The sequence below is a fragment of the Terrapene carolina genome, unplaced genomic scaffold (genome assembly GCF_002925995.2).
Source record: "Terrapene carolina triunguis isolate 2854851 unplaced genomic scaffold, T_m_triunguis-2.0 Scaffold28446, whole genome shotgun sequence".
Classification (NCBI taxonomy): domain Eukaryota; kingdom Metazoa; phylum Chordata; order Testudines; family Emydidae; genus Terrapene; species Terrapene triunguis.
In genome coordinates, this window is record NW_020692797.1 from 17,108 (window position 1) to 35,876 (window position 18,769).

The window sequence follows — 18,769 nt, forward strand, 5'->3', positions numbered from 1 at the left end:
TAGACAGAGCCAAATGCTTCACAACTACTGTTTGCCTCCAGAGAGAGTTCAGCTGAAACCAGCAGGCTCTCACCTTGGCGTGGAGTTCTGGGAGATGTTGGGTTTAAGCATGTGGGAGTTTGGAGGATCAGCTGAACACCAGGGAGTTAGGTAGCAGGTTTTGCACCTCAGGTAGGAGGCTAGAGAGCCCCCAAGAATATGTCCAGGGACCCTAAGTTTGGAGCAGTGGATGGGCTCTGTTCTGGTCCCAGAGACTTGAATTATCTGGGGATCCGGGAGCTCAGATGCTTGGGTTCCCCTTACAGCAATCTGGTGGTACTGTTCTCTGTGGCTGGGATAGAGCAGCTGGTGGCTTTAACCATAGATACCTGTGGCCAGCAGAATCCCCGACTGCTGCTGGGAATGTGACAGCTCCATCAAGGGGATAGGGAGATGTAGCAGGGGAGGCAGCAGAAAAGCAGCAAGATAGACCGGAGAACCCAAGGGGACTGTCTGTAACTCCATGTTCAGGCTGTTATGGTGCTTGAGAGGTTCACATTTGATACTTAGCGTAGGGTTTGTACCCTGGTTTGTAACTGTTTGCCCTGAGGTTGGTACTCACATTTGTGAGCTACTCTAGACAGTGGAGTTGAACCTGCGTCTCCCACATGCCAATGGAGTGCTCTGACCATGGGGGTAAAAGTTATAAGGCAGGTGACAGCACAAAAACCACCTCCACCTCCCCCCACCCCTCACATTTTGTGTGGAGCAAGGCAGGTGCCTACCTCATTCCAGCAAGAAAAGCCTTAGGTGCCTGAGCCATCTGACGTCAGGTGCTGGGTTCCCGTCTGTGGGTGGCTAAGCAGACATAGATGCCCCTCTGCAGCCCAGATTTAGGCACCTGTCTGTGAGAGGGGGCAGGGCTTAGGACACCCCTCCCCCCTTGTCGCCTCTCCCATTGGCTAGCTTAGATGGCTCCCTGCCTAGTGAGCTGGCTTTTGTGAAGCGCACTGTACGGTGATGCTGATGCCCATCCATTGTCTAGGGAGTTTAGGCACCTGACTCAGTTTTGCAGAATGTGATTTTCTGGTTACCTACAAATTAGGCCCTGTGATGCTCAGCATTGCAACACCTGAGTCCCTGCATGGATTGCCCCCTGTGTAACCAGTCACCTCTCCACAGAGCACAGCTGAGCAATTCCTGATTGACGTGGGTGTGTACAGGACAGAGACAGAGCACAGGCTGGAGAGTGACACATCACAGTAAAACCCCAAACTTTCCTCCTAGAGGTGCGATATTCCCTGTGGGGGCTGGGGGGACAGGATCAAGTCAGGAAGCAAATCCCACGGCTCTGCCCCCAACAGCTGCAGCTGGAACATTAAAGTGGAACAAACACCAAGAATTGTTTGTAATGTTTTATTTACAGTAAGTAACTAAAGGTGGTAAGTAAACGGAGCCGAGAAGGAGCCTTAATACCCACAGCATGGCAAGGAGATTCCCCAGCTACTGAGCACAGTTTTCTTTATGGCAGTAAAATAGCTCCAATGGCCAGGAATTAATATAGGGAATTAATGAGTTACAGTTTCACGTTCAGCAACATGTCATAAATCTCTCTGTTCCCTTTCCTTTCATACTGTCCTTTTCTAATCATTTTTCTAGCCCTCACTTCTGATCCCTGTTTCCTGTTTCTCTCCCACTCTCCTCCCCTCCCTGTTACAGATCATCCCCCATGGCTGCTCCATTTCCCCCCCACCCCCGATTTTATCCCTTCCCCTCTTGCTGTCACCTGGCTGGTTCCCTGCCACTGATATTTTCCTGTCACTCTTCTCAGTTCTATTTTCCACCATTTCTCCTGGACTCTCCCTTTATTCTTGTTTTATTTTCATTCACATTTTTTTTCTTGCTTCTTTTAATTCCCTCTGGTTAAACCTGCCTTGTCCCTGCCTCCCGCAGTGCTGCCAACCTCAGAAGTTTTAAAAAAAAGCATGAGACTGACCTGATGATGATTTTTTTAAAGGTTATAGAATGGTTTTTCCATCAATCTGCACCCATCTCCCCCTCCCCCACATGGGTGTGTGTGACCATTACAGTGTTACCAGTTGTCCTGAAGTAACTTGGGCCCCTGCGGCAGGAGCTCTGGCTGGGAGACCCCATGAGATCTAATCCCACAGATCTGTACAAAATGCTCCCTGCTGCTGCTTCTCCGCAACCCCCCAAACCCTGATTGATTCACGTTGTGTCCCTGCCACCCCCACCTCTGCCTGTCCCCAGCCGGGTGTTAGTTTTGCCCCCTGCCAAGCCCCCACCTCTGCCCCTCTGCCTCTCCTGAAGCCCCAGGGGTTCTTCCCCCTCCCATCTCTGGGGCTGCAGGGAAGGGGAGGAGCTCCCAGGGATCACAGAGATGAGGAGCCAGGGGCTGGGTAGCTGGGAGTCCTCCAAGGTCATAGAGACTGGGGTGTGTGAGGCTAGAGAGGCTGATTTCTGGTTCCCCTCTCTGCTGTGTGTCTCAGGGACACAGTCTGAGCTGGGATCCCCCCACCCCCACCCAGAGCCAGGGTCGGATTCTCTCCCCAGGGATGGAGCCCGGTGGGAAAGTGAAGATCGGGGTCTCGTCACCAACATCGATAAATGTCACCTGCCCCCGGTCACAGTCCAGACAAACCCGGATCCTGCTGGGGACCCGGCTCAGGGACAGGGGGGTCACAGGGGAGGTGAGAGCCTGGAACTGACCCCACCACCCCCGCACAGCCCAGATCCCCCCCTCAGGGCTGAGGCTGATCCCTCCCTTCCTCCCCACAGACTCTCTGGCCACCCCCACAGCCCAGCATCGCCCAGCAACCACCTCCACCTCCCAGCAATGTCTCCCCGAGGTGAATCCCTCACAGCCCAGCACACAGGGCCAAGTGTCAAATCTCTCAGGGTTGTTGGGCAGATCCTGCCGTGTGTCTCCCCATCTCACACATTTCCAATCCTCAGACATGACAAGTCGGGGATAAGCTGTGTCTGGATCCAGAGTCACATTCACTGGAGAGAGAGAGAATCAGAGCGTTAGGGGCAGAGCTCGGCCCTGGGGGAGGGTTTGATGGTGTCAGTGACAGGATCTGCCCCAGCTGGAGAGTGAATCAGGGAATCTCCTTCCTCCAGGATTTACCCGTCAGCTCAGAGATCTCAGCACAGAGCTGGGGAGAGTGACTCCCCTGGCAGAGATGGGCCAGTGACGGGGTGAAAGTATCAGCTGGGCCAGGCCTGAGACTAAGAATCTTTCCCCTCCTGCCCCCACCTCTCCCCAGGGAGGGGACTAGAGACTCGGACAGCCCCAGCAGATGGTACAACTTAGTGAACATTGACAGAGCTTCCCCCCACCCCACCTTCAATCTCACTGTGTCCCAGCTGCCCCTGTGCTGGACTTTGCTATGGGGCCTCCCCACCACACCTGGCCTGCTCTGAAATGTCACAGCTCAGAAAGCAACAGGCCACGGTACCAGCATTGAACGTGCCCAGAATGTCACTGCTCAGCAGCAGTTGCAGCACAAAAGTACATTAGCCTGGGGAAGGGAGGGGTTAGGACAAGTGTGTGGGGGGGTCATGATGGAATGAGACAGAAGCTATGAGTGTGGGGGAAGCAGGAGCGGATTAGGGTTTTGTGGGGCCGTGGGCCACAGCAAGTGAGGCCCCTCCCTACCCCTTCTCCCTGCAGAACACACACACCCCCACGCTCCTGCTGGGGAAATGGGGCCGGGGTGTGGGGGCATGCCCTGCTGTACCCAGCTGGTGCTCCAGCTGGAGAGAAGGGCAAGCTCCCACACCCCGATCTCCTTCCCTGGCTGGGGTGCTGGGCGGATGGAGTGGGGCAAGCCCCCAAGCCCTGACTCCACTCTCTGGGCAGGAGCACTGGGTAGGCAGCGCGGGTTGGGGCCCATTTCTCTGGGGGCCCCCAATTGGCCATGGCCCCTGGGCACAGGCCCCATTGGCCCAGTGGCTTTTCCGCCACTGGGGAGGAGGTACAGAATAGGTGGCTGGTGGAAAGAGGGAGAGGGTCATGCTAGTGATGGGGAGACTAAAGTGACGTCCTGTTTATCAGAGACAGGAGCATGCTGGGATCGTGGTGGATGAAGAAAAGGAAAATGAGACAACCTCACAACTCTGATCACAGGAGCTCCCCAGATATGTATAATGGAGCCAGGAGAGCCCCTGTCTGTGATCAAGGCTCTGTTCCTCTGCTTGAGACTGGAGCAAGGATCGCCCACAGACACAGTCCCTGCTCACCCCGTCAGTGTGGGGTCACTGCAGAGCTACTGGCTTTCTTCAGAGGGGAAAAGATGAAAGAAGAAACAGAGAGACACTGGAGGTCGGCCATCAGCGCAGGGAGATAAAATAAACTCCCTCTGGAGAAGTGGTTGTGGAGGTGCATGTCCCACTGGACCTGTACAATGAGTGGGAGCTGCTATCACAGACCTCTGCAGGGTGCAGTGCACATGTGGGCGGTGGAGGGGCAGGAAGAATAGATGCAATATGATGTATGATATAGATTCATTATGCTGTGGTAGGACATAGGCACAAACCCCGTCTCACCTTGTGATGCACCATGAAATTCAGGGTGCTGGGGAGGTCTGCCCTGAACTATAACACCCACTCCCACATTCAAGAAAAAGGAGGTACATTGCCCCATGGCAATGGATATTTGGACATTGATAAAATATGATCTTTAATTACCTTCTTCTATAGGTGCCACAGATCTTCTCCACCCTAAAACCAGCCACATAATTAGAGATGAGAGCAGATCTGAACAGGTATTGCATGATTCAATATTGTACAAACTAATACACCAAGGGAAAAAGAATGTTATAAGTTCATCAGAACCTCTACTGGCTGTCTCTCCCAGGGTGGATCTTCACTGCAGTTAGCCCAGGGTCTTATCTGGCTGTTCCCAACCTAATTATTGCACAAATACAAAACCTCTGACTCAAGTTTGGTGGTGCTTTACACCCAGGTTAGTTGGCAAGACTTTGCGTATAGGCTGTAGCCCAGGTACCACTTTAATTCAGGTTGGTTACATGGCCACTTTGCAGTGTGGAGGGAAGATAATCATCTCAGGGGCTAGTCCACCAGTGCCTTCCCACAATTCGTCCTGGGCCATATTTTCTTGGCCACTACCTACTCTGCTACTGTATTGCTTATCAAATTTTCAAATTAGCTTTTGGTGTGAAATTCATCCAGTTTAGTCTATCTCCACACTTTATAAAGTTACATTAAAAAACAACCACCCACACCCCGCAAAAGAATGAGAATAATAAAAAAGGAAACAAAAATAATTTGTCATTGCAACAATTTTAAAAATTAAATTTAAAGGCAAACAACTCAACCACAACTAAACTCCCACATGAAACTCCAACTGAGTACAAAAAGTTTCTTTTCAGAGGAAGGATAATGACACTTACTTATCTCGTTATCTCGTTTGCCTAAAAATTAAAGATAAATAAAGATATATTTTTGTTAGGCGTTTCCCTTTTCTTATTTTTTATGTCTCTTTATCATCAATATGACAGTGAAGGCTGAGAGAAATCAACCTCCTCTTCAGGATGTCAGTCCCTTCTGATCTTAAACTCTGTGACGCCATGACTCTACTGCTTACCAGTTTTTCAAATTAGCTTTTGGTGTGAAATCTACCCAATTTAATGCTTCCACACATTTTATACAATTACACTAACCTCCCTCCCCAAAAAAGAATAATTAATAAAAAGCAAGAAAACAAACATACAAAAAGAGGTTTCATATTGCAACAAAATTGTAAACGTTAAATTTAAAAGCAAACTCCATAAAAATTACACCAGCTCCCACATGAGGATCCCATTCGGTACAAAAAATTCTTGTCTGAGGAAGGATAATGACATTTACCAATTTCTATATCTAGTTTGCCTAAACATTAAACAGAAACTTAGGCTAAAAAACTATTTCTATTCAGTTTCCTCTTAAGGAGGTCAGACTAGATGATCTGTTCGTCCCTTCTAAGTCTGTGATTCTATTAGAATCATAGGACTGGAAGTCTAATCTCCTACACTCGTGGTAGGACTAGGTATTATCTGGACCACCTCTGACTGGTCTTTGTCTAACCTGTTCTTGAGAAAAACAGCTGGTCATAACTGACCCAGGCAGGGCGACTCTGAGGACAACTTTGGGGACCAGACAATGATGACCCTCCTAGGGTACTGGGTCAGAGCCCAGTAGAGTGGGTGGTCCCAGGCTTCCCTACCACTGCCCACCTCCTTGCCCCTCTGATTAAAAATTGGCCAGGACTGCAAGACCTGCCCACTGGGAGGGATCACTAAGTGTGCTCACCACTAGGCCACCTAACCCACTGATGACGCAATTACACTCCTATATGAGGATCCAATTGTGTACAGCAATTTTCTTCTCAGAAAACCTCTGAGACCAAGGGGTGGTCTACACTGAAAATTTCCACCCCTGAGACACAACTTATGCTGACCTAAGCCCCTAACTGGATGGACTTTTAAAGGGAAGTGGTCTCTGGAAACATCCAAATGGGCCTATAATGGTCCAGCCTATTACACACACATAACCCCCCACCCCTGTCAAACACAGAGAAATAAAAATAAATCAGAGAAACCAACAAGCCCATATGCAACTGTATAGCCGTAGTAAAAATGTATATTTGTGGAAAAAGGAAAATTGAAATTTACCAACTTCTTCAGTAAGTTTCCCTTAAAATACAGAAATAAATATAAATTATTCTCGCTCCTTGCTTCATGAAACAGTGTTAAAAGAGGTACACAATTTATTAGGGGTATGGAGGGACTCAGGGACATGTCAAATTTATTTGGAAATTGGGCAGATATTCTTTATGGATGAAGTTCATCAGGGCATGGACAGCTGTATTTGAGTTATGTGACATTTGATATGATTTTTTTTTCTTTCTGAGGAACAAATGTGTTTATTTACTGATTTACCACAGGGGCATTTCTATAGGGCCCATCACTATAGTGTCCAGGTTCTCTACACTTTATTAGCAAAAAAGAGATTTTTCAAGTACAAATAGGAGACGCTAGGCTTTGCAGAACCTTGTTTCTACTGGGACCAGAGACAGACAGCGATAACCCCCTGAGAACTGGGAAGAGAGGGAGATGGAGGACCAAGTGGAACAGAGAAGTATCTGCTATTATCCAATTCTCTGGTTCAGTTCTATTTTACTGAGACTCTTCTCCTTTCTATTCTCTCCCTCGCACCTCTGCCCTCACCCTTTATCAATAAATTCACATGCATTCTTCTTTATTTAAAACCAGATCAGCAGATCACATGTTCTTTTCATGTTAAATCCCTAAATTGCCTTTATTTATTTGTTAGGGGAAAAAAACTTTATTTACAGTATATTTCTCCCTCTGATATTTACCTTTCATTTTAAACAGATAAACAGTGAGGCCAATGAAACCAAACAAAAGCAGCAGGATCACACTCAGAGCTACCATCCAGGGATTCACCCTTGGGAAAAAGGAATCTGAAAAACAAAACACCCAGGGCTTGCCTTAGTTTGGAAGTGGTGACTAAAAGCAGATTTTCATACAAATACATAAATAGCGCCCAGCAGGATTTGTGCTAGACAAGAGTGAAAGAATGGCCATGTCTACACTACAGAAAAAACCAGAAACTGATTTTAAAAATGGCTCCAATCAAAACAGCTTTAATACTGATTTATCCTGATTTGATTCATTGCTATTCAGAGGGCACAGACTTCAGGGGCAAATTCTCTACTCATAAAACCAAGACTCCACTAGGGTTATGTGAGAAAAGCATTTGGCCCTTAGCAGTAAACAACATTCAGAAATTGCCAGATTAATTAGCATATTTTTGAAAAATCCACGGTTACCCCCTAATATTGGGAGAAATCATAATCACAATTCCTCCAAACATTTGTGCAGCAAATTAATGAATCATCTTTTGCTGTTCTTGTGTTCACAGTGATTCAGTTACTTAATCAGGATGGAATTTTCAAATGTGCCTAAGGCCTTCTCTGCACATGGTTTGTGCTCTGATTGAGTGAACCTGGGACAACCCTCTTATGTGGTCATTCTTAAATTGGTTCAAGAGTTGACAACATATGAGGGTTGCACCAATTTAAATAAATTGACGCATAAGAACATAAGACCATAAGAATGGCAATACTGGGTCAGACCAAAGGTCCATCTAGCCCAGTATCCTGTCTTCCGACAGTGGCTAGTGCCAGATGCCCCAGAGGGAATGAACAGAACAGGTAATCATCAAGTGATCCATTCCCTGTGGCTCAGTCTCAGCTTCTGACAAACAGAAGCTAGGGACACCATCCCTGCCCATCTTGGCTAATAGTAATTGATGGGCCTATCCTCCATGAATGTATCTAGTTCTATTTTTACCCTGTTAAAGTCTTGGCCTTCACTACATCCTATGGCAAGGAGTTCCACAGGTTGACTGTGCGTTGTGTGAAGAAATACTTATTTTTATTTGTCTTAAACCTGCTGCCTATTAATTTCATTTGGTGACTGCTAGTTCTTGTGTTATGAGAAGGAGTAAATAGCACTTCCTTATCTACTTTCTCTACACCAGTCATGGATTTTATAGACTTCAATCATATTTCCACTTAGTCATCTCTTTTCTAAGTTGAAAAGCCCCAATTTTATGAATCTCTCCTCATACGGAAGCCTTTCCATATCCCTAATTATTTTTGTTGCCCTTTTCTGAACCTTTTCCAATTCCAATATATCTTTTTTAACATGGGTGACCAAATCTGCATGCAGAATTCAAGATGTGGGCGTACCATGGATTCATATAGAGGCAATGTGATATTTTCATCTTATTATCTATTCCTTTCTTAATGATTCCCAACATTCAGTTTTTTTGACTTCTGCTACAGATTGAGTGGATGTTTCCAGAGAACTATCCATAATGACTCCAAGATCTCTTTCTTGAGTGGTAACAGCTCATTTATACCCCATCATTTTATATGTATAGTTGGGATTATGTTTTCTAAGGTGCATTACTTTGCATTTATCAACATTAAATTTCATCTGCCATTTTGTTGCCCAGTCACCCAGTTTTGAGAGATCCTTTTGTAGCTCTATGCAGTCTGCTTGGGATTTAACTATCTTGAGTAGTTTTGTATCATTTGCAAATTTTGCCACCTCACTTTTTACCCCTTTTCCAAGATCATTTATATACGTTGAATAGGACTGATCCCAGTACAGACCCCTGTGGGACACCACTATTTACCTCTCTCCATTCTGAAAACTGACCATTTATACCTACCCTTTGTTTCCTATCTTTTAACCAGTTACTAATCCATGAGAGCACCTTCCCTCTTATCCTGTGGCAGCTTACTTTGCTTAAGAGCCTTTGGTGAGGGACCTTGTCAAAGGCTTTCTAAAAATCTAAGTACAGTATATCCAGTGTATCCCCTTTGGCCACATGCTTGTTGACCCTCTCAAAGAATTCTAGTAGATTGGCGAGACATGGTTTTCCTTTACAAAAACCATGTTGACTCTTCCTCAACAAATTATGTTCATCTATCTGTCTGAAAATTCTGTTCTTTACTACAGTTTCAACTGGCTTACCCCGTACTGAAGTCAGGCTTACAGGTCTGTAATTGTCAGGATCACCTCTGGAGCCCTTTTTAAAAATTGGCATCACATTAACTATCCTCCAGTCATCTGGTACAGAAGCGGATTTAAATGATAGGTTACGGACTACAGTTAGTAGTTCTGCAATTTCACATTTTATTTCCCTCAGATCTCTTGGATGAATACCATCTGGTCCTGGTGACTTATTACTGTTTAATTTATTATTCTATACCAAAACCTTCTCTAATGACACCTCAATCTGGAACAGTTCCTCAGACTTTTCACCTAAAAAGAATGGCTCAGGTTTGGGAATCTCCCTCACATCCTCAGCCATGAAGAGCGATGCAAAGGATTCATTTAGTTTCTCCACAACGGCCTTATCATCCTTGAATTCTCCTTTAGCACCTCAATTGTCCAGTGGCCCCACTGGTTGTTTAGCAGGCTTCCTGCTTCTGATGTACTTAAAAAAAATTCTGCTATTACTTTTTGAGTCTTTGGCTAGCTGTTCTTTAAATTCTTTTTGGCCTTCCTAATTATATTTTTACACTTCATTTGCCAGAGTTTATGCTCCTTTCTATTTTCCTCACTAGGATTTAACTTCCACATTTAAAGGATGCCTTTTTGCCTCTCGCTGCTTCTTTTACTTTGTTGTTTAGCCACGGTGGCTCTTTTTTGGTTCTCTTACTACGTTTTTTTAATTTGGGGAATACATTCAAGTTGAGCCTCTATTATGGTGTCTTTAAAAAGTTTTCATGAAGCTTGTAGAGATTTCACTTTTGGCGCTGTACCCTTTAATTTCTGATTAACTAACCTCATTTTTTTATGTTTCCCCTTTCTGAAATTAAATGCTTCAGTGTCGGGCTGCTATGGTGTTTTCCCCACCACCAGGATGTTAAATTTCATTATATTATGGTCACTATTACCAAGCGGTCCAGCTATATTCACCTCTTGGATCATATCCTGTGCTCCACTTAGGACTAAATCAAGAATTGTCTCTCCTCTTTGTGGGTTCTAAGACTAGCTGCTCCAAGAAGCAGTCATGTAAAGTGTCAAGAAACTTTATCTCTGCATCTTGTCCTGACATGTACCCACTCAATATGGGGATAGTTGAAACCCCCCATTATTATTGAGTTTTTTATTTTAATAGCCTCTCTAATCTCCCTGAGCATTTCACAGTCACTATCACCGTCCTGGTCAGGTGGTCAGTAATATATCCCTACTGCTATATTCTTATTATTAGAGCATGGAATTACTATCCATAGAGATTCTATGGTACACTTTGGTTCATTTAAGATTTTTACTTCATTTGATTCTATGCTTTCTTTAACATATAATGCCACTCCCCCACCAGCACAACCTGTTCTGTCCTTCCGATATATTTTGTACCCTGGTATTACTATACCCCATTGATTATCCTCATTCCACCAAGTTTCTGTAAAGCCTATTATATCAATATCCTCATTTAATGTGAGGCATTCTAGCACCCATCTTATTATTTAGACTTCTAGCACTGGTATTGTGACAAAGTTCCTTCTCTATCTTGGTGGGTTCTGCGCTTATTGGCGGATTTTCTTGTCTCAGAGATTCACCATGTGGGTTGGGGAACAGCCCAGAGACCTTCCCCTCTGGAAGAACTCACAGTCCAGGTCAATTGGGAGGTTTGGGGGGAACCCGGGCCCGCCCTCTACTCCGGGTTCCAGCCCAGGGCCCTGTGGACTGCAGCTGTCTAGAGTGCCTCCTGTAACAGCTGCATGACAGCTACAACTCCCTGGGCTACTTCCCCATGGCCTCCTCCAAACACCTTCCTTATTCTCACCACAGGACCTTCCTCCTGGTGTCTGATAACGCTTGTGCTCCTCAGTCCTCCAGCAGCACACCCTCTCACTCTCAGCTCCTTGCACCTCTTGCTCCCAGCTCCTCACACTCGCACCACAAACTGAAGTGAGCGCCTTTTAAAACCCAAGTGCCCTGATTAGCCTGCCTTAATTGATTCTAGCAGCTTCTTCTTAATTGGCTCCAGGTGTCCTAATTAGCCTGCCTGCCTTAACTGGTTCTAGCAGGTGCCTGATTACTCTAGTGCAGCCCCTTCTCTGGTCACTCAGGGAACAGAAAACTACTCATCCAGTGACCAGTGTATTTGCCCTCTACCAGACTCCTGTACCCCATTGGTCTGGGTCTGTCACATATCCCTCCCCCCGCTCAACTCCAAGAGGTTGGGCAGCTGGGGACGCCAGACAGTGCACATGTGACAAGCCATTGGCGTTGCCATGACGGCTCCCTGCTCTGTGTTGCACACGGAACTGGAAAGGTTGGAGGGATAAGAACCATCTGGTCACCCTTGTGTTCTTCTCCTTGTTCCGCTGCATCCATTGAAGAGGGGCATGGTCGGTCATGAGGACAAATCTGTGCCTGAGCAGGTAGTAGCGCAATGTTTCCATGGCCCATTTTACAGGGAGGCATTCTCTCTCCACCACTGCATATTTTTGTTCCCTCAGAAGGAGTTTCCAACTCAGGTATAGAATTGGGTGTTCCTCCTCCCCAACCATCTGTGATAGAATGGCCCCCAACCCTACTTCCGATGCATCCGTCTGCAGGATAAACTCCTTGGTGAAATCAGGGGCTATCAGTACGGGGGGTTACTGCAGAGGGCAGTCCGTAGGTCTGTGAATGCTTCCTCTGCTGCGTCTGACCATCTCACCAGATCAGGTCCACAGGCTTTCACTAGGTCTATCGGGGGCTTGCCCTTGTGGAAAAGTGGGGGATAAATCGTCGGTAATACCCCACCACACCTAGGAATGCCCGGACTTGTTTCTTGCGACTTGGTCGGGGCCAATTTTGGATGGCCTCTAATTTGTTCACTTGGGGTTTTACCAGACCTTTTCCCACAATGTAGCCAAGCTATTTGGCCTCTGTAAACCCTACAGCGCACTTGGCAGGGTTTGCTGTAAGGCCAGCTCGCCTGAAGGTATCGAGGATTGCCTCCACCTTCTCCAGGTGGGTTTCCCAGTCTGGGGTATGAATGACCACATCATCCAAGTAGGCAGCAGAATAACTGTTATGCGGGCGTAATAGCTTGTCCATGAGGCGCTGGAAGGTAGCTGGGCCCCATGTAGTCCAAAAGGGAGGACAGTATATTGAAAAAGACCCTCTGGTTTAGAGAACGCAGTCTTTTCCTTTGCGTCTTCTGCAAGGGGAATCTGCCAGTACCCCTTTGTCAAGTCTAGGGTAGTCAAGTATTGGGCATTACCCAGACAGTCCACTAACTCATCTATGTGAGGTATGGGGTACGCGTCGAACTGGGATACTTCGTTTAGTCGCTGGAAGTCATTGCAAAATTTTGTGGTGCCATCAGGTTTGGGCACCAGTACGATTGGGCTGGACCACTGACTGTGGGATTCCTCGATGATCCCCAACTCCAACATTTTTTTTACTTCTGCTTTTATTTCCTCCCTTTTTGCCACTGGCACCCGATAGGGCCTCATTGTTACTCTGGCCCAGGGTTCGTGACGATGTGGTGATATGTCTCGGTTGTTCGACCCGGTTTTGTCGAGAACACATCTTGGTTCCGGAAGATCATCTCAGACACCTCATTCTTCTGGTCTGGTGTTAAATCGGGAGACACTCTCACCTGTTTGGAAGGCTTGTTTTCCTGGGTTAGGTCTTTTTGGACTGTTGTGCATGCCTCTTGTGCATGCCAGGGTTTCAGAAGGTTAACGTGATAAATCTGTTCTTGTTTTCTGCGTCCTGGCTGCCGCACCTTGTAGGTTACTTCCCCCACGGGTTCAACCACCTCATAGGGCCCCTGCCATTGGGCCAGAAGCTTGCTTTCTGCCGTGGGTACCAACACCATAACCCGATCCCCTGGTTGGAACTGTCACACTTTTGCCTGGCGATTGTAATGGGTTTGCTGGGCCTCCTGTGCCTTCTCCAAATGTTCCCGTACAATAGGGGTAACCCGGGCTATCCGGTCTCGCATCTGCATTACATGCTCTATTATACTTCTCCCCTCATTGGGTTCCTCTTCCCAGATCTCTTTGGCGATATCTAGTATGCCACGGGGGTGACGCCCGTATAGTAACTCGAAGGGGGAAAACCCAGTTGAGGCCTGAGGTACCTCCCGGATAGCGAACATAAGGTAGGGTAATAGGGTGTCCCAATCCTTCCTGTCCCGACTTACCACCTTCCTTATCATAGCCTTGAGGGTTCGGTTAAACCTTTCTACCAACCCATCAGTCTGCGGATGGTAGACCGAAGTTCTCAGGGTATGTATATGGAGCAGCGTACAGAGGTCCTTCATTAGCTTCGACATAAATGGGGTTCGTTGGTCGGTTAATATCTCCTTCGGTAGCCCCATTCGGGCAAAGATCCCCACCAGCTCTTTGGCTATAGTTTTAGAGGCCGTGTTCCGCAGGGGGACGGCTTCTGGGTAGCGAGTAGCATAGTCCAAAACAACAAGTATGTATTGGTGGCCCCGAGCTGTCTTCTCCAGGGGTCCCACTAGGTCCATGGCTATTCGCTCGAAGGGGACCTCTATGATGGGAAGGGGTACTAAAGGTGCCCTCAAGTGGGGACGGGGACGGTGCAGCTGACACTCCGGGCAGGAGGCACAGTACCTCCGCACTTCTTCATGTACTCCGGGCCAGAAGAACCGTCGTAGGTCTCGTGTCAGGGTCTTCTCTACCCCCAAATGCCCCCCAAAAAGATGACTATGAGCAAGACTTAATACGGCGTTCTGGTGTTTTTGAGGTACTAGGATCTGCTGTACCTTCTGCCCCTGTACTGGTGCAACCCGGTATAAGAGATCCTTCTTCATTATGAAGTAGGGTCCTGGTCCCTGGACTTTCCCTTCCACGGGGACCCCATCTATTTCAGTCACCTCCTTCCTAATGTTGTCATACCTTGGGTCCTCTGCCTGGTCCCGTCCAAAATTTCCTCTCCCGGGGCTAATCTGCCCAAGATCTAGGGGCCCAGTCTCTGTTGCCTCTACTGGTTCAGAAGCATTAGGGTGGGGGTCAGACTCAGGTGCTTCTCCCTCCTGCGTGGCCTCCTTTCCAGCTGTGCGGGTCTGCTTACCTACAAGAGCGACTCTCTGGCTTTGGGTCAGTATTCGGGTTCCCAAGGCCTTAGCTGCCCTTCTTTCCCTTTTTGTCTTTCTACCCTGTCTGGTAGTGGAGAACAAATCTGGGGATATTTCAGAGAAGATTGGGGGTTGACAGTCTGCTGTGGATGCATCACCAATTTTAGGGTCCCCATCTTTCTCCAATCCCCCTACTGGGAGTAAGTTTCCAAACCCTGGGAAGTCCCTCCCTATGAGCACTGGGTATGGGAGTTTAGGGACTACACCTGCTGCTACCTCAGTAGTGTTCCCTTGGATCTCAATTTTTACTGGGATGGTGGGGTAGTAACTAACTGTCCCATGGACACATGTTATCCCCGTACATTTAGCCTGCAGCAGCTGACTACGCTTCACAAGCTTCCCTGAGATAGGCATGATAGCACTCCCTGAATCAACCAGTGCCGTGGTCCCTACCCCATTTAGTTTCACTGGTCTGGTATACATATGTGGGGTTAGTGAGACCCCCACAAGGTGGATTAGGGAGCATGGATCTGCCCAGTTCCCCAGGTTACACTGCATAGGTTCCTCAGCATTGGGACACTGTGCAGCTATGTGTCCCCACTCCCCGCAGGCATAACATCTGTATGGAGCCCTAGGCGTTCCCCAGTCTCTTGGTTTGGGCAGTCTAACATCACGATCCTCTTCTCCCTCAGTGCTCCGACTCTTTGTGGCCTCTGATGGGCCTTCAGCCTCTCTCTTTTTCCACCTGGGCCCTCCTGGTGGCCCAGTCACCCGAACTTTAGAGCTTGGTGCTGCTAGTTTAACCCGGGGTGCCTCTTCCTTAACTGGTCGGGTCAGCTCCCTCGCTGTCCTTCGCCTCTCTACCAGGGCGACAACCTCATCATAGGTGGAGGGTTCGTTCTGGCTTACCCAGGCACGAAGGTCTGGTGGTAGTCCCCTCATGTATCGGTCGATGACCAGAACCGCTAGTATCTCTTCTGGACTCCGGGACTCTGTTTGCAACCACTTTCGTGTGAGATGGATGAGGTCATACAATTGGGACCACGGGGTTTTGTCTTCCTGGTACTTCCAACCGTGATACTGCTGGGCTCGCACTGCTGTCGTTACCCCAGATCTGGACAGGATCTCTGCTTTCAGCTGGGGGTAGTCTGCCGCAGCCTCTTCAGGCAGATCATGGTAGGCCTTCTGGGCCTCCCCACACAAGAATGGGGCAAGGATGCCAGACCACTGATCTCGAGGCCAGGCCTCCCGTAGGGCTGTCCTCTCAAAGGCGAGAAGGTATGCCTCTACATCATCCTCCCGTGTCATTTTCTGCAGCCAATGGCTGGCCCGTATGAGCTGCGTCCCATCATTGCCGCAATTCAGCTCTGTAAGGGACTTTACCTGGTTTACCAGTTCCCGCAACATAGCTCGGTCTTGAGCAGCCTGGTCCATCAGCAGGCGATTAGTCTCTTGCTGCAGCCGCACTGCCTTCTGTTGGGTGGCTGCCTGGACACGGGTAGCCTCCTGCTGGGCCGCCGTAGCTTGTATCAGTGCCTGCACTACGTCATCCGTTGTGGTGAAAAAAATAAACCCTCTCCCTTTTTTGTTTGTTTGTTTGTTTTTAAATCACCCTCCTTTTTCTGCCGCGCTGTGCACCCCAAGATCCCACTTCTGACACCAGTGTGACAAAGTTCCTCCTCTATCTTGGTGGGTTCTGCGCTTATTGGCAGATTTTCTTGCCTCAGAGATTCACCATGTGGGTTGGGGAACAGCCCAGAGACCTTCCCCTCTGGAAGAACTCACAGTCCAGGTCAATTGGGAGGTTTGGGGGGAACCCGGGCCCGCCCTCTACTCCGGGTTCCAGCCCAGGGCCCTGTGGACTGCAGCTGTCTAGAGTGCCTCCTGTAACAGCTGCATGACAGCTACAACTCCCTGGGCTACTTCCCCATGACCTCCTCCAAACACCTTCCTTATTCTCACCACAGGACCTTCCTCCTGGTGTCTGATAACGCTTGTGCTCCTCAGTCCTCCAGCAGCACACCCTCTCACTCTCAGCTCCTTGCGCCTCTTGCTCCCAGCTCCTCACACTCGCACCACAAACTGAAGTGAGCTCCTTTTAAAACCCAGGTGCCCTGATTAGCCTGCCTTAATTGATTCTAGCAGCTTCTTCTTAATTGGCTCCAGGTTTCCTAATTAGCCTGCCTGCCTTAACCGATTCTAGCAGGTTCCTGATTACTCTAGTGCAGCCCCTTCTCTGGTCACTCAGGGAACAGAAAACTACTCATCCAGTGACCAGTGTATTTGCCCTCTACCAGACTCCTGTACCCCACTGGTCTGGGTCTGTCACAGTATATAAGCACTTTTAAAACTTGTCATTTTTTAGCTGTCTGCCATTTCTTGATGTAATTGAATGAGACTTTTTTTCATTTGACTGTTTCTGATCAGATCCTACCTGTATTTCATCATTTTCCATCCTCTCCTCCTTACGAGGACACAGAAAATCTCCATTAATAAGTCCTCCCCTAAGAGATGTTTCTGTCCGATCCATGTGCTCCTCCGCACCTGTCAGTTTTCCTCCAGCCTTTAGTTTAAAAACTGCTCTACAACCTTTTAAATTTTAAGTGCCAGCAATCTGGTTCCATTTTGGTTTAGGTGGAGCCCATCTTTCCTGTATAGGCTCCCCCTTTCCCAAAAGTTTCCCCAGTTCCTAATAAATCTAAACCGCTCCTCCCTATACCATCGTCTCATCCACGCATTGAGACTCTGCAGTTCTGCCTATCTAACTGGCCCTGCGCGTGGAACTAGAAGCATCTCAGAAAATGCTACCATGGAGGTCCTGGTCTTCAATCTCTTACCTAGGAGCCTAAATTTGGCCTCCAGGACCTCTCTCCTGTCCTTCTCTATGTCATTGGTATGCACATGTACCACGACCAGCGGCTCCTCCACAGCACTACACATAGTTTTGAGAGATCTGCAACCTTCCTACCATGCAGACAAGTCACCATGCCGTTCTCCCATCACAAACCCAGCTATCTATTTCTAATGTTTGAATCCCCATAGCTATTACCTGCACAAAACCTTAAATCATAAATCAGCTTCATAGTGCCCTATCTTCATTTAGTTGAAGTCAATAAGGAATTGACTGAAACTAAATCTATTTAGGGCACTCTGAAACTTATACAAGAGTGTTCAGACAAGAAAGTGGCATCGATTAACTAGTTAATCAGTGCATATTTTGTGGATCTGGACCAAAGTGACTTAAGGGGCACAAGTCCCATTGAATGTCGGTAGAAACAACATCACATGACTTAGGTCACATTTCACAAAAGTAATGAAGGCTGAGTTGGTGAAGCGAACAGATCACTAGTGCTCTGCGTAGATACAAAATTTGTATCCGCATCCAATCTGTGATCCTCGAAAATGATCCGTGTATATCCACATCTGTGGATGAGAATATCTGCAGATATAAAGCGGCTATCTGTGGATTTGCAGGGCTCTACAGATCACAATCAAGCCAGAGTACAAAATTTACCAGTCAAAAAAATCATTAAGATCAATTTAATGTTACAGGAACACACACTGTCAGTGAAAGTGAAAGTTTCTTCTAAAAAATTTGCAAGTTTTTGTGTGGTGTGTGTGTGTGTCTGTGCATGCATGCTAGAGTTTCAGGAAAGTCAGACAACATTAAATTTATATGAAATCCAAAACCAAATACTCACAATTAAGGGGATCAAGTTGCCTAAACTGTGACCCCATAAAGACACCAGCCTCCCATCTTCTGTGTTTGTATATGGAGTATGAAATGTCCACCACAGATGTCTCAGTTATTTTCTTCCTATGTTTTGTTCTGTTTCTAGTGGTGCGTGGTGAGTTCAGGGTGGGGTTTGGATGATGACTGACCTGCTATATAAACTGCTGATTCCTTTTCTTGATTGAGAACGGTGTTCCTGATCCAACAGGACAAGTTTTGGTTTGAATGTTCTGTTACAATGAGAGCAGTTTCTATTTCAAACAGTTTGTTTTCTCCTCGGGATGTTGTTTCAGAGAGTGATGGTAAATGTCTCCCACTGAGATCTCTCCAAAGCACCTCAGGCTCTGGGTACCAACCAGCTGATCGACAAACCACTTG

The 18,769-nt window shown here is 47.4% G+C and overlaps 1 pseudogene; it reads right to left on the reverse strand.

Moving 5' to 3' along the window:
* Nucleotides 1-2,485: 2,485 nt before the first annotated feature.
* On the reverse strand, nt 2,486-18,765 carry LOC112120735 (annotated as a pseudogene).
* Nucleotides 18,766-18,769: the final 4 nt, after the last annotated feature.